This window comes from Gobio gobio (assembly GCF_949357685.1).
Source record: "Gobio gobio genome assembly, chromosome: 1".
Taxonomy (NCBI): Eukaryota; Metazoa; Chordata; class Actinopteri; order Cypriniformes; family Gobionidae; genus Gobio; species Gobio gobio.
This window is the reverse complement of record NC_137097.1, coordinates 69,263,915-69,281,451: the sequence shown is the minus strand read 5'-3', so window position 1 is coordinate 69,281,451 and position 17,537 is coordinate 69,263,915. Positions and strand designations below refer to the sequence as shown.

Genomic DNA, 17,537 nt, shown 5'->3' with positions numbered 1-17,537 from the left:
AGATATTGCAATACCTTGAAAACCATGTCAGTGGGTAGATAGGCTATGAATGATAAAGTTTTTCCATTTTTGTCAGTGAAGACAGTAAAACATATGTTTTACTGATATTTATATGTTTTATGAATCATTTTCATAGACATGTTAATTTACTGAAGGCTAGGAAAGCTAGGTAACTAAATTTATGAAATTAATTCACAATATGCACACAATCATTATTAATCTGCCCAATACAGGCTGTGAAAAAAGCTGAACTTTTTCATTTACTGAATGCTACAAATGGAATTATTAATTTACAATATGCACACATTCATTACTATTAATCTTATGCCTAATCGGATGAAAACGGCTTTGTTAATATTTCTTATTTGTTAATTAGCTATATTTTAAATGACATTACATTGGCCAATTCAATTGAAAATGTCGAAATTAGACAAAAGTTTATTCATTTGAGTGAACATTTCTGACTTAGAGAAGCAGCTGTCAAATATGAAATGTTTAGTTTAGCTTCATATCTCGCACTTGACGTCGAGTCGTGCTGCCAAAATTCGCGCTCAGCCTCAGCAGCTTCTGTGCGTTCATAAAGCCCACCTACTCTGATTTGATTGGTTTTCTCAAATATTTTGACATTGACATTTATTTCCGTTTTTAATTATTTTGTTAAATCAAGTTAAACTAAATGGAAATGACAAATGACTAGCTGAAATAAAAATATATTTTATTTTACTTGAGTTAACATGTTTTCATGTTCTTAGTTTTAGTTTGAGTCAACTTAGTTACTTATAACCCCAATAATAGCCCTGCAAGTTAGATTATATGATTATTAGTAGCTACTTGAGCAAATAGTTTATGTAAAATGCATTAAAAAAGCGCTTTTTAATCACATAAAATAGTGATTTAATCAGCCTAACGATTAAATATTAGCTTAAAGATTAAAAACAACAAAGCGATACTTCTGCAGTGATCTGACGGGAAAGACGAAAGATATAATTATAGAATTATAGAAAGAAAAAAATATGTGAAATATTACGTGAATGTAGGCTACCCTCAACTAGAGAATGAGTCCTACATATTAGGCTTTGCATTGATAAGCCTCGAAAGCGTATCTTGTCGCCTACAAATGAACAGTCAACATTAATACAACAACGTTACATGATTTAAAAAGCAACATATCGTACGGGGACAGATGGGTGGTGAAATCTTATGAAAGGTTTAGTTTATGAAAGGTGCTGGGCTTGCCTCTAGCTCGCTCTAGCTAAATCAGAAAAAAAATATTTATTTAGGAGGTGGGTCGGTGGACGCAGATTCGGAAGGCTTCTGCGCCGATCCGGGCATTTAATCAGGGTTTTTAATAAGGGGGAAAAGTAATAGATGCCTACGGTAATGTAGCCTACGTTAACCTACCAGTCACCGCCGGTGCGCCGTGCAGGCTCTTTATCTGCGTCAAGCCGACTTTTGAAAAAAGTGGAGATGGTTGGAATAATGCTAATTAAATCCTCTCTGGTATCCTTCTCCCTTTTTACTTTCCGTTTTGTGGCTCCACCGTTTTTTTTAATCCATGTCGGGGTTTTTTTCGATGTCCTCAACTCTCTTTTTTTCACACTTCTTCTACCACCTGTCTTGCAGCTATCAACAGTTTCCGCAGTAATCTCATCAGACACAGCCGATACTGGTCATGATACTTTTTTTTGTGTGCAAATAAATTATTGTTAACACGCATACACACAAACACACACTCATTCATTCATTTTATTTTAATTTTAAATTAAAAAAAAGGGATGAAGCCACACAGTTAGTGGGGTCTTGGAGGCCCCTAGAGGTCGGAGGCCCCCGGGCACCGGCCCAATCGGCCCGGTGGTAAATCCGGCCCTGCTCTCTGAGAAACACTCGGATTTGATGGGCGTGCCGAACTGAAGACTTGGAAGTAAACACCCACGGCTAGGATTGGATAATATTTGCATATTTAATGAGCTTCAGCTCCCGTCTGTCACAGGAATCGTCTTGGGTAAATGCTCAGAGAACTCGCAAAATATCAAACAAACACTAAATCACACACACACACACACGTTGGGTTTTCATGTTTTATGGGGACTTTCCATAGGCGTAATGGTTTTTATACCGTACATAACGTATTTTCTATCCCCCTACACTATCCCTGTCCCTAAACCTACCCATCTCACACACACACACACACACACACACACACACACTGCCCCTAAACCTACCCATCACAGGAGACATTCTGCATTTTTACATTTTCAAAAAGCATCACTTAGTCTGATTTATAAGATCAGGTTTTCCTCATGGGGACCAAAAAATGTCCCCACAAGGATGAGGATTTCGGATATTGCCATCTTTGTGGGGACATTTTGTCCCCATAACGTAGGGATTACCAGTCCACACACACACACATTCCCACACTCACACACACGCGCGGACACACACACACACACACACACACACACTCGAATTGGCGCTAATTCTAAACCGAGAGTAAAATGCGTTCGGACGCTCTATCAGATCTGTGTTGGGTTTTGCTCAATATGATAATAAGTGACAGATCAGAGGGCTTGCTGCAGTTGAATATCTGAATATCATAGTATAAAATACTATGTGGAGGACGCAAGATAATTTAATAATTATAATATGACTGTGTGGTGAACCTTAATCGTATTTAAACAACTATCGCTTTGTGTTGTTGGTCAGATAAAATGACAGAGAAAAGAAAAACGGACATTAGATCATTTTTCAGTGCACCAAAGCGCCAAAATGATACAAAATGTGTTTTTTCTTGTGGTACACATATCCTTACAAGTGCGATTTTTGGCTGTATTATTTGTGTCCCCTTCAAAAATTGCTCTTGAGAAATTTCATGTTTATTGTCCCCCAAACTGTTAGTGGAAATTTACGCCCCTGCGTCCAATGTCTTCGTCGCAGCCAGTTAGGCTATTTTCGTAAGTTGAATACGGAAGGCGGTCCTGCTAGATATTACGTGTTAAATATGGATATTTTTCTTACAAAAACCCATCGTTCCGCTTCAGAAGACCTTTATTAACCTCCTGGAGCTGTGTGGAGCAGTTTTATAATGGATGGATACACTTTTTTGGTTTTCAAATCTTGGGCTGCCATTCACTGCCAATATAAAGCTTGGAAGATCCAGGAAATATTTTAATATACCAGTTGTATCCGTCTGAAAGAAGAATGTCACAGGATGGCTTGAGGGTGAGTAAATCATGGGATCATTTTCATTTTTTGGGTGAACTATCTCTTTAAATAATTCCCGGCCAAGGCTTATACGCAAAATAATGGTCCGAGGCCTGGTTGAGTTATGTTAGTTGTGTGTTGAAACTCGTGGGTATGCAATATTTTCCCAAACACGCTCAAAGCAGTTGACCAATCACAACACACTGGTCCAGCCAACCAATCAGAGAACATTCTGCTTTCCGCAACTAATGCTGCGTTCCAGGCAGGTTTTTCAGCCCGTAGATTACAACTTCTAACCAGGACTCACGACTTTGTAGTGTTCCAGGCAAAGTCACGCCAAACTGCCTGAGCTCAAGGAATTGGGTGGTAGTTAGATGTAAACAAAGCATGGCGGACCGTACGGGGTGTATGCTCATTTACAATCATTTCTATCGCCAAAGGTGCTTACTCCTTGCTTATTTGAGGGAAACGGAGGAGAAAAACAGCGCAGACGGCAAGAAAAGCTGTTATACCTTTTATTTTACGTTATTTGTATATTTGTTTCATAAACACTGCATCCGTAGGGGCTGCCATTGTTGCTTCACGGGCTATGTGACGTCAAAACTCGTAACCGGAGTACATCGATCTAGTACGAGTTCACGGGTGGGAAGTCATGGGTTTGGCTGCCGTTCCAGTCCACTTTCATGGGTTACGGGTTGCCTGGAACGCGGCATAAATGTAGCCAGTTGCTTGTGACTTTTTTATCTTACTTTTATTTTATCTTATTTGTGTTGAAGGAAATATTTTTGTTAATGTGTTAACTTCATCAAAACGTAATGTTACCTTTAAATTGCTATTCATGTTTAGTTTTCAATGGTTCCAATCAAAAGTTCCTACCAATTGTTTTAGGTGGGGCCTTAATTAGTGGCGCACCTTAGGAAGCGTTATCGCTGAATTCCCCTTTAAGATGCAGACGGGAAGCATGGTATCTTTAGCTCTTATTTACTCTCTCTGTAACTTTATCATATATTGTGTTAATTTGATATTATGATGTGTATCCGTGTAATTAGTGAATTCTCTTTGAACGTGTTGTGATATGTCTAGTGCTTCATTCGCACGTGTGTTTGTTTTTCCACGCAGGCGTGAGAGAGTAGGCCTTCCGGTGTGTTTGTGCTCATTTTGCCTCATACTACTCTTCTTTAAAGGTATGTTTGTGCACTTAATGGTTATATAGTTTGTTTTGTGATTGAATATCAGTCTAAGAAATATTATTTGTTAGACTAACATTGTCAAGTATCATATATCTTATTCAATGACATGGTATGATTGTACCAAAACAACTTTATTTCACACAACATTTACAAACATTTTTATATTCTCGTGATGTGTTTATATGATGGAGTGTTGCAAGTACACTGAGTATTTTTTTTTAGTTGCATTAACTGTTAAATTGCATAGTCATGAAGTAAAAAATTATCTATATAGAAAAAAACCCAATTTTTTTACCACACTGTAAAGTTGGGTATTTTAACATGGGGTGTCTATGGGATTGACTCCCTTTTGGAGAATGGCGGTCAGTCGATGAATTGCAGTTTAAGTCACTTCCATGTTGGCTTCAAGTCAAGAGAGAAACGGGAAGGTTGCCGCTCTGTCTTACCACAAACAAGACACTTGAAGGCAATGACAGTAAAACAGTTTTTGAAGTGGGAAGTGCAGACCGGCTAGTTGTGATTTATAAGGTGAGAGCTTGGTTAATGATAATGAATATTAATTTGGTAATGCTGATGTTGCTAGATAACCTTCCTGGTCCATCCGATCACATAACCTAATTAAAACTGATACCACATGCCACATTATATAGAATAATATTTATGAGCAACATACGAAAGCACCAACTGTGCAATCACTGCACCGATGCATCTAGTTAATAAATAGTGCAGTTAAATACTGAATTGGAGCATTATTGTTCAAGGTCAGTGTGTGTGTGTGTGTGTGTGTGTGTGTGTGTGTGTGTGTGTGTGTGAGAGAGAGATCATGTTACAACGTATAATACATTATCATAGATTATGCCCACCTTATATAATAAGAGGTCAGGGTCAAACAGAAGCAATCATTTTGCACTATCACATGGCGAGAAATTCACAAAATCCTGCAGGCACAAAAGCACCAAGGCCTCCTTTTATAATGTGATGCAAAAACACACAGGTCAAAGTTCAAAGACAGAGCAACTCCAGAGACCTTGATGCCTGAAGAAATGAAGGCCTCCACAGTCAAACCACAGATAACGAGACAAATGATATTTGTATTTTAATTTGGATCTGTTTAAGAAAGTGCACTTGGCCTTTTTCATGTCTTTTGATCATTTGAGATATTGCTCTAATATATTTACTTGGCGGTTCCATGATAAAACACTCATTGAGATGACATTCTCAGTAATTCAGGATGTCAGATTTATTCAATACACACTGCAGCTAAATACATGTTTCATTGTTCTTACAAGCGATTCAATTTCTTTTACACACTTGAAACATTTAGGCCTAAGTCATACATTTAAATTGTAGTCTATTACATTTGTATCTATTTGGATCACGCAGTTTTAACATAAACTAAGGCTGCATTCACAGTTTTGACAACCGCAGCGTCTCGAATATACATTAACGGACAGCAGCTTTTATATCTGGGTGGAGAGCGGAGCATTTGAATCACAAAATTCACGGGAGCAGCTCCGGTGATGAACAGTGATTGGATCTAAAACTTCCATATGCACGAGTGTGGTTTCTCGAGAGAGAAATCTCAGATCATAAGCAAACTTGAGAAACCGCGGAGACGTTACATGTCACTTCACGGGATTCGAGTGAATCCACGCACAGATTCCAGAAAGTCACTGGCAGTGTGAATGAACCAAAATCAAACGATCCCAGGACAACTCCCTAGACATTTACATTACATTTACGCATTTGGCAGACGCTTTTATCCAAAGCGACTTACATTGCATTCAAGGTACACATTTTTTACATTTTTGTCAATTCTTGCTTTCCCTGGGAATCGATCCCATGACCTTGGCGTTGCTAGCGCCATGCTCTACTGTTTGAGCTATAGGAAAGCTAGACACATTGGGCCTCATTCATGAAACACGAGCAGAACAAATTTGTGTGTAAATCGTTCGTAAAGCCGTTCTGACGTAACTTTTCGTTTTTTTTTTCTGCTCCCTACCCCGTGTAAATGGTGCAGAAAACATTTGTACGTTCTGGTGTTCTAATTTAGGCAAACTGACTTGTGTACCATAATATTTCAAGAGTTGATTTGCCCAGTCTTTTTTTTTTTTATTATTATTTTTTTTTTTACTATTCAACGTTGGGTAATATAGGCAGCGCTTGTCATTGTCACTTTTTACCCGGCCGTCCAATTACAGTGGAGGAGGGGAGGGACAAAAACTTAACCGACCAATCATCCCACCTGTACACCGACTGAACAACAATAATGGAGAAGTTAATACTGTTTTTACTGCATTTTTTTACTGACCCCACTGGACTTTTCCTCCATTTTTAAAAAGTGTTCCCTTCATCTCAGGGCCATGAGACTCTGTGGCTTTTCCTAAATAATCTATCTAAACATGCACAAAAAATCTGGGCTTGATTTGGTTGTTCTAAAGGTGTGTAAACATTTTTTACCGTTTAAGTCCCTCGGGGTCAGCTTGACCCCACATTGAAAATGAATGGGAAAGTGTAAAATAATTTTTCACTTTTTTTGTCAAAAAAAATTAACTAAATCCAGTATAAATCTGAATTTCCACATTTATATCAAGGTCTGGTCCTAGAGCATAAACACAGTAGAACGAACTCACACACACGTACAAACACACACATGTGTGTGACTGCAACAGAGTATTTTTATTGAAATTGGCAAATAAAATCAACAAAACTGGCATAAATCTGAAAGATTTTCATACATAAATGAAGTACTAATACTAGAGCACAAATGCAATATGGAACAAGCATGTTCACTCACACACACACACACACAAACACAGGTGTCTGGAGTATTTATTTATTTTGGCAATGAATGGGAAAATGTAAAAAATGCTTTTTTCACATTGTTTGTAAAAAAAAAAATCAACTAAATCCAGTATAAATCTGAAAATGTCTACATTTATATAAAGATCTGGTCCTAGAGCATAAACACAAAGTGGAATGAACTTTCTGTCTCATACACACACGCACACACACACACACACACACACACAAACACACACACGTGTGTGACTGCAACCGAGAGCATTTTTATAGAAACTGGCAAATAAAATCAACAAAACTGGCATAAATCTGAAAAAATTCCATACATAAATGAAGGACAAGTACTAGAGCACAAATGCAACATGGAACAATCATGAGAAAGAGAGGGAAAAGGGCAAATAAAAGAAAGATGAAAGGCAGCTTAACTTTGGCATAACTTCCCAATGGACCTCTAGTGGATAATGTGGTCATTGCACTCTCTTTCTCTTTAACTATAATTCCTAAAGTTTTTCCACAAACCTACAGATGGCGGTATTCTATCCCTAACACATAGAGCAATGTCCAAAAACTATTTATATTTATTTAAGATCATCATTCAAGAAGTATTTGTGCAGTAAATGGGTAAAAAACTACCAAATACCCACAAAAACACCGCATAAATGTATAGTTGAGAAGTAAATAAAAAAAAATGATGTATAGTTTTCCATGTAAAAAAAATTATTTCCTTATGCAATCGCTCTGTAAAAGTTTGGGGTCTATCTGACCCCAAGGGACTCAAACGTAAACCCTACTTGAGGGACGATTAAGGGTTAATGTTATCACAGTGATAATCATATTGTCTGAACCAGATATTAATATACAGATTTTCCCCTCATTGTTGTCACTACTAGAGCAAGCTCCTGATTGGCTAACGCGACGCGAATATCCGCCAAAGTTCAGATTTTTCAAGTCGGGCGAATCACACGTCAAACACTCAATTCGCGCCGTGTCCGTTTTCTGTTTCTCCTGCGTTTCCCTGGATATCTCCTGAGTGTTAAAAGTTCTGAATAAATACAGTTCAGTGTGCTACTCCTTCCTCGTGCATGCGTGAAGCAGACTACACGTAACACGTCGGTCCTCATTCATTATAACTGCAAGGGAACTACAACCATGGTGCAATTTTTGAAATGCCTCTTTTTGTTTTCAACAGGGGGGAAAAAGGACGTCATACAGGTTTGGGACGACATGATGGCAGAATCAATTATGACACTGGTCTAATTAGGAGTCGAGATGATGTGTGTTTCTCTTCTCCAGGAGAGCTATTAGCCAATCACAGAGTTGGGGTAGGTGTCTTGACTTATTCGCAAATTTTGACAGCAGTCTGTCTCTCTCCGCTGTAGTTGCTCCCACCAGCCCTGCCGTAATGAGATAAACAAAACGTGATGCTGCTTTCCACCGCAGTTTACTAATGATTGCCAGACGTTATATGTCTCCAGGCGCTAAGAGTGCTTTGGTCAGAAAGCTAACACCAAACTTCTGTGTTTGATGTTTACAATCTTGAGACCTCAAATTATGCCACTGACCACAGGATTTATTCAGTAAAAATTTAAGCCATTGAATCCCTGGATTTAAATGTGGTTGTTACTTCCACAGTGTTGTACGTGACTAAAGTAAAGTTTAGCTCTGTGCCAGAGACCCAAATCTCATCTGCAATAAAAGAGTCAACGAAATAGCAGCTCTAGGGCACTTAGCAGTGGCCAAGTGGACTTCTGGGCAAAGTCCTTTTTAAGGCTAGTCACTCAGCAACCGTATCGCACACAAGCAGATATTTTCTAGGCAGTAAAAGACCAAAATCTCCATACTTTTTATAATGCATTACACATTTATCCCCTATAGATATGTAATATATATTGCCCTATACAATAAGTGATAGTCTGGAACATATACGTGTATTATGTCTATAGTATATGAGGGCTGCCAAACGATTAATCACGATTAATTGCATCCAAAATAAAAGTTTGTGTTCTGTTTACATTATATACATTATATTGCCAAAAGTTTTGGGACGCCTGCCTTTACATGCACATGAATTTAAATATCATCCCATTCTTAATCCGTAGGGTTTAATATGGAGTTACCCCACCCGTTGCAGCTATAACAGCTTCAACTCTCATGGGAAGGCTTTCCACAAGGTTTAGGAGTGTGTTTATGGGAAGTTTTGACCATTCTTCTGGAAGCACATTTGTGAGGTCACTGATGTTGGACGAGAAGGCCCTAATTCATCCCAAAGGTGTTCTATCGGGTTGAGGTCAGGCCAGTGAAGTTCCTCCACACCAAACTCGCTCATCCATGTCTTTATGGATCTTGCTTTGTGCACTGGTTTGCAGTCATGTTGGAACAGGAAGGGGCCATCCCCAAACTGTTCCCACAAAGTTGGGAGCATGAAATTGTCCAAAATGTCTTGGTATGCTGAAGCATTAAGAGCTCCTTTCACTGGAACTAAGGGGCCAAGTCCTGAAAAACAACCCCACACCATAATCCCCCCTCCACCAAACCACCAAATCCCTCTATTGTCTCTGTGTATGTGCATGTTTGTGTTCCAGGTGGGCGGTTCCTCGTGGTAACTTCACTTGCTGGAGGCCGCAATTGGTTAAGGACCACCCCAAACACTCAACCTCTGCCATTATTGTGCCATTGTGTGATTGATTGTGTACCTCTTCGTATCATCATCGTCGTTTTGTCGAGTCTAGTACGTCGGACATGTGATTTTGGGCCTGTGATAATTCTTGATCCATACCTGATTGACTACGATTTCTGATTTTGCATGGTTTGCTATGAACTTGTGTATTTTTCCGGTAAATATTCTTGTATATCGCTTTGCCAAATGAAGGCATGTAGGGAGTTTGACGCCATCGTTTTAGGTTTAGGGAGGTAGGTAAGTTTAAATTGTATTTAGTTTTCTTTATTTTTGTTTTAGGAAATGTAGAGGTTATAAAAGATGGTTTTGTTTGTTATCTTGGCCTTGTCTGCCCCTGACTCTAAACCCTTGTTGAAAATAATAAAACTCTTATTATTTGGCATCTCTCTTATAGTGAGGCTTCCTTTTCCTGTTATTGTTGACCCCTAGAGGTCGTAACAGCTGTTATTCATTCATGACGGAACTGTATACTAAAGTGTTATCCACATGCTCAGCATTCATATATTGATCAAAAGTGAGTTTTACTTCAAACACTAACTGAAGGATGGAGTCAAAAACAAACCTTTTAATACATTAAGAAGAACAAAAACACAAAGGAAATCAAACCTAAGCTTTTTTTTCATGCAGTGTGCAGTATGTACAGTTTATTTCTCTGGGCTGCGTCATCCCATGGGCTTTCATTTGTCTCCACTGTACCTGAATAGCCTGGAGATTTGCTGAAATACACCTGAGCCAGTTTAAGAACTCTTTCCCTGCTTTTGTTGATTATCTTTGATCATTTTCACAAAAATGTCATGGCCCACAGAATATTTTGTTGAATTAATATATAACATGGAATATATAAAAAGAAAGAACGGAGCCTCTGCTTTTAAACAAAACAAAACAAAAGTTTTATTCTAGCTTCATGCATAATTTTTTTTATCAACAACATTTTGAGGGACCTTTGCAAAAATAAAAATATACAGATTCATTTTTTCTCCCAATTTCCAGTTTATTTGACTATAACCGATTTAATTTAACTTCACTGCCTGTGAAGAAAGCGATGTATGGAGGCACATGAATTAATAAAGCTGTATTTACTAAAATCTGGCTTTTGTTAGGGCAGTAGTAGCCTATAGGCTATCTCTATATCATGGCCTTATGTCCGCTTTAACGCATCTGCTGTGACAGCCGAGAAACCATGCCGTGAAATGGGCTGATGGCGCAATACAGCTGTGTGCATTGTCCTATTTGCCAAGTTTGAGTCCATAGGGCCGAGTTCAAAGGTCCAGTATACCTCTAATATCATAGCAGCCTTATGTCTGCTTTAACACATCCTCTGTGGCAACCCTGAAGCAGCGGTGTGAAATGGGCAAGTTTGTTTAATACGAGGATGAATCCAGCTACTTATTCGTTTGTCTTTTTTTTTTTTAAAGTGTGTGCCTCTGTTTATATCTGAAGTCCTTTATAGCCACGTTTCCATCGAAATTTGTCCCAGGAATTTTTTTTTTTTCCCTCATACATCGCGGCCTAAAGTACCGTGAAGATTAGGCAAATTAGTCCGTGACGTAGGATTGCGCACGACTTTCCGGTTCCCACTGGATTTCGGCCTTCACATATAAGCTTAATAAAGCCTGAACCTCATCGCCGGCCCATTTGTCGTATTTTTTTTAAACTCCATTGTTTATTCGAATAGCAAACAACTCTTACTGCACGGGCCGCGACTGACTTTTAAAAATGGTGGTTGAAATAAGATGCTGCGTGGAGTCAACCAATCAAAATGCTACGTGAACTCAACCGATCAGCATGTTCAGCACTCAAGTCCCACCCCCGAAAGTTCCTGAACTTTGAGAAATTGAACCTTGTGAGCAGGGACTTTCTGGGGGGAATCAACTTAATTCCTGCTGTGGAAACGCGGCTATAGTCTATGGCTCCTGCTCGCAATAAGCGCTGTTAGAATTGAATGAAGAAAATAAGCGTTTCTCCGCCACCTGTAAGGATGCGTTAAATTCCTTTTGATCTTGATCAATACGAAACATACACTCACCTAAAGGATTATTAGGAACACCATACTAATACTGTGTTTGACCCCCTTTCGCCTTCAGAACTGCCTTAATTCTACGTGGCATTGATTCAACAAGGTGCTGAAAGCATTCTTTAGAAATGTTTGCCCATATTGATAGGATAGCATCTTGCAGTTGATGGAGATTTGTGGGATGCACATCCAGGGCACGAAGCTCCCGTTCCACCACATCCCAAAGATGCTCTATTGGGTTGAGATCTGGTGACTGTGGGGGCCATTTTAGTCCAGTGAACTCATTGTCATGTTCAAGAAACCAATTTGAAATGATTCGAGCTTTGTGACGGTGCATTATCCTGCTGGAAGTAGCCATCAGAGGATGGGGACATGGTGGTCATAAAGGGATGGACATGGTCAGAAACAATGCTCCGGTAGGCCGTGGCATTTAAACGATGCCCAATTGGCACTAATACCCCTTTTCCACCAAGTCAGTGCTAGAGCTAGTTCAGAGCCAGAGCTAGTCCCAGTTCATAGTTGGTTCGACTGAGGAGCTTTCTAAGAACCGTTTGCTTTTCCACGGGCTGAGAGCCACAACAGAGCCATGTCTTGCGTCACTGTATACGTCTCCTCTTTCTCAGCAACACTAGCGAGGCAGCGGCAGTGTTGCCAAGTCTGCGGTGTTCCCGCGTAATTGGGCTACTTCAACACTGTTGCCGCGGGCTGTTTTTCATGTCCGAGGGTTGAAGCGACCCCAATGTGATATTTAGCCCCAAGGAATGCGAATTTTAGTAGGCAATCATGGCAAAAAAACACATTTTATCCCCAAATGTGATTTTTACCGGGGAAGCCCCCCTGAAACGCGATTGGGCTTGTTTTGAGTAGCAATCGGGTGGGTTTTGTTGTGAAAACCTGGCAACCCTGGGCAGCGGGAAACACAAACACACCAGGCTTGTTCGAGATGCGGCGCTGCGCAGACCAATCCACATATGATATATAAAAAAAACGCATGAGTGAATCAAAAGCATAAGGAGTCATGTGCTCTCGCTGGACTCGTTATCATACGGCGATCGGTCTCTGCACAGCGCCGCTGCGAACAAGCCTTCCATCAACAATGCAAACGTTGCGTTACTATTGATGCTCATGTCTTTACGATCCTACAGCGGCATCTAAACACAGCGAATCCAACGCATTCATGCAGTTCGCCGTCATTTGTATAGACGGAGATTACAAACGAGCAGCAGCTGTTAGCTCCATTAGCTGCTATTTCAACAAGGGCGGATCTCAAGTTTGTGTTGGTCTTGTTGACCCCTCCCCCAGCGCCTGACGTAATCGGGTCTTACTTCTAGCCCTGTTCTAGCCCAGCAATGTTTTGGTGCTACTTAAGAACCACTTTTCCTGGCTCGGAGCTGGGGCTTTGGGTGTGGAAACACAAAGAACCGATTTGAAACTAGGCTCTGGCTCTGGCTCCGATCTAGCTCTAGCACTGGGGCCTAAAGTGTGCCAAGAAAACATCCCCCACACCATTACACCACCACCACCACCAGCCTGCACAGTGGTAACAAGGCATGATGGATCCATGTTCTCATTCTGTTTACGCCAAATTCTGACTCTACCATCTGAATGTCTCAACAGAAATCGAGACTCATCAGACCAGGCAACATTTTTCCAGTCTTCAAAAGTCCAATTTTGGTGAGCTCATGCAAATTGTAGCCTCTTTTTCCTATTTGTAGTGGAGATGAGTGGTACCCGGTGGGGTCTTCTGCTGTTGTAGCCCATCCGCCTCAAGGTTGTGTGTGTTGTGGCTTCACAAATGCTTTGCTGCAGACCTCGGTTGTAACGAGTGGTTATTTCAGTCAAAGTTGCTCTTCTATCAGCTTGAATCAGTCGGCCCATTCTCCTCTGACCTCTAGCATCAACAAGGCATTTTCGCCCACAGGACTGCCGCATACTGGATGTTTTTCCCTTTTCACACCATTCTTTGTAAACCCTAGAAATGGTTGTGCGTGAAAATCCCAGTAACTGAGCAGATTGTGAAATACTCAGACCGGCCCGTCTGGCACCAACAACCATGCCACGCTCAAAATAGCTTATCACCTTTCTTTCCCATTCTGACATTCAGCTTGGAGTTCAGGAGATTGTCTTGACCATTAGATTATTAGTTCGATTAGATAATTGCATTAATGAGAAATTGAACAGGTGTTCCTAATAATCCTTTAGGTGAGTGTAAGTACATTTTACAGTTCCAATAATTCCTTCATGACGTTTGCCCTCATGGAGCAGGATTAGGCACCCTTGTAATAAAACAATTCAGTGTAGCACATTAAAGCCAAGGCATACTGCCCAACTTCTGATCTGTGACCAGATTTGAGTTAATTGATGTGTTAAACCAGATTCCGGCAACAACTGCTGTATTTCAATCATAGACCGTAAAAAAATATGGACGACGCGACTTCATTGACTTCCTCTGACCAGAGTTGAAGCTTTCGTAGGCCCGCACACGGCGCTGACATCTTGGGACCGAGTCTGCGCAGTAGAGAACAGGAAGTAGAGGCGCGATTATCAAAAGCCCGTCCACACTCACACAGATGCAGAACAATTCATTATGATGGTGTGAAATAAACAGTTATGGAAATGTAGAAATGAAAAGCTAAAGCTCCAATCTCCTCCCAAAAATCCAGAAAAATTTTTGTTAGTGCCTCAGTGACAACTTCACTCAGAGAAGCCGTCAATCTCAGCTGTCAATCATGACGTCACACCCCCCGTTTTTATGGTTTCTAATAACTAACTAAAACTAAACTTATTTAAAAAACGAGCACTTGAAATGAAATCATCGTGATAAAAACTGCCTAAAATGACAAACCATCTTTGAAGTGTAATTGAATTGTTTAGTGTGTCTCGCGTCCATTCTAATACATGGAGAGGTGGGGTTTATAAGCTATACTGGGACCAACCACCAGGGGGCGATCGAGACGCGGAGGCTTCAGTTTCTGAGAGCAGCAGTACAGGCTTGATTTCAATACACTGACATTGCATAATCCCCACATCATTGACGACTGCTCACCCACCTGTGATGGCAGACCAATACATGTGCACATTTCACTCTTATCTCACTCTGCTCTACAGGCGTAAATGATCTCATTTGATCATTTCACAGAGGATTCTGGGTGGTTTGGTACCTGCTGAGAAGCTGCTCTCATAGGAGCTGTTTCACACTCTGAGTCTGAGATGCTGCCGGAAATGAGACTGAGGACAAGGGGGAAAATGGAGAAGCGGTAAGAGTGTCTGTACACTACTGTTCGAAGGTTGATATAAAATGCAGTAAAAACAGAAAATGTTTGTTATTCCTGTGATCAAATCATTACTCCAGTCTTCGGTGTCACATGATCCTTCAGAAATCATTCTGATATGATGATTTGATGCTCAAGAATTCCAGATTTTTATCAATGTTGAAGACAGTTGTGCTTAATATTTGTGGGAACTGTGCCAGATGTGGGCCGGATCTGGGCTGACACTACATACATTTCATACCCAAGTTTATTAGATCCATGTCGTACAGTGCGATTTGTAATGACCTTATAGGATTGCCGAAATCGCACAGTCTGTAGCAGGCATTAAAGTGAGAGTAAAGACATTAATGATGTAACACAAGATGTTTATTTCAAATAAATGCTGTCTGGGAAGTTAGTATAGAAGAATAAAATGTCATCAGCATGCACTGGTTCACAAATAGAGCAAGATGAATCACACTTGTGCATTTGTGTTTTTTAAGTGTGCTGAAAAAAAGGAGGAAGCGAAAGAGGAGAATATGTTCATGGCTAGGGAAAAGAGGCCAACTAGCAAACTGAGCTTGAGGTAAGAAGTTTTAAGTTTATATCGACCTAGAAACCTTTTTATTTTCCGTCGGTCCTAGGACACGATGTAACTACAGAAGAGTCAAGTTTTAAATAGGAAAAATATCAACTCTTTGGTCATTTGAGCGAGATGCTAACGGTCTAATCAGATTCAATGATCTATGCTAAGCTATGCTAAAAATGCTACCGCCAGACCCGGAGATCGGCTGAATGGATTCAAAAACGGTAAAACTCTGCTGTTTAACTCTAGGGGAGACGGAAAATTAGCCTATTCTCAAAAAACATGGAGTGGTCCTTTAAGTAAAAGTTGCTTCAGTCCAGTAAGTGTTCATCATGAAATATTACTAACAATTGAAAAGTTTTCTTTCAGCCATGGCCTGAAGGGAGGAGACATTTTACGATTCTACTAAAAGGCCTTTTACTTGCTAAACAAGCATCAATCAGACAACAGAAGGCATGTATAGATATAGTGTACAACAGGTTTTTCAGCCATTTTGCAGCATGTTTATAATTTCGAGGCCTTAGTAATCTTTTAACAATTCTGTCAAATATGATACAGTAGGCTTTATAGGGTTAATGGCAGTTGGACTCATTTTTCCAGCTCCAAGATAAAAAAACAAAAAACATTTTAGGTGTTACATGAGTGTTTTTATGTACTGAACCTCTCTTTGTAAGTTCCTTTATGTAAAGTAATGATTCATGCGTTGCCTCACCCTCGCCGTTCAGCCCAGAAGCTCTATAATGTGATCGAGCTCTCACGTGTTGGAACCGCACAGCCTCATAGCAAAATATTCTGCAACAGAAAAACAATTCTGTCTTTGGCTGTAAAAATCTGATTGCTGAGAGGCTCTGCATCTGGTGGAGCAGAACGCAGCAGATGTCCTCCCACCCGTCTCCTCACAACTTCCCAGTTTACACAGCTCGTGAACTCTCCTCTGAAGCCCACTTTAACAGTGTGTCCAAGATCTGACGGCAACATTCAGACGATTAATGGGCAATAGACAATAAAAGCTTTAGAATACCGGCAGTCAGTGCTTTTATTCCCGTTAGCTGCACATGAGCAAATGTTTCAAGTGTAGAAGAAAAGTTGGCTCTGTAAACTCAAGGCCATGGAGAATTTGATACATTTTTGGCAATTTTTTTAAATTAGTTTCATAACTACGTGTAGCGGAGCCCCCAGTCCTACACGAGGAGCGATTACAGGGATACTACCTCTAGCTTAAACATGACTACGCCACCCTGGTTACCAGGGAAACATTAATACTATGGATCTAAGATTTTACACAAGACACACAGGAACGAAATTGTCAAGAAGGGCTAGAGACGTGGAGGCCAATCATCAAATATTTATTTAATTACTCACAATGATTGTTTTAAAAAGAGTATCAAAACTGGGTCATCAATATTCACAATAAAAAACGGAGACCATGAGATAAAGGGGAGCCGAGGCTTAACGGCAGATGCACAAACTTAGTAAGCGCTAGGCTTCTATCTCACTCTCAGCCCCTGTGTACAAATGTCAGCACACACACCGCAATAATCTCAAGAAATAACCACGCAGCACTCTGTGACAAGCCCTCCACCATGTAAGGGCTCACTGGTGGCCCGCCCTAAAGCCTCGGCTCCTATAACGAGAGCAAAACATTGCTACAAGTCTCATACAATAACACAAACATACACGAATAACATTTAAATTAATAAACCAAAAAAACTATGATGAAAATACGAAGGTTCAGTGCCAACGAAGTTACCCTCACTGGCCTTCTACCAGGATCTTGAAAACAAAACAATCAAATGAAATTAACAAATACCACACT

General features: G+C 40.2%; 1 long non-coding RNA gene across 1 annotated transcript in view; it reads left to right on the top strand.

Annotated features, from left to right (window-relative positions):
- Nucleotides 1-15,638: 15,638 nt before the first annotated feature.
- LOC307141010 overlaps nt 15,639-17,537 on the top strand; it is a 34,062-nt gene continuing 32,163 nt past the window's right edge. Inside the window, exon 1 of the long non-coding RNA XR_013818311.1 lies at nt 15,639-15,721. This is a non-coding gene — a long non-coding RNA (uncharacterized lncRNA). The remainder of the gene's footprint in view (nt 15,722-17,537) is intronic.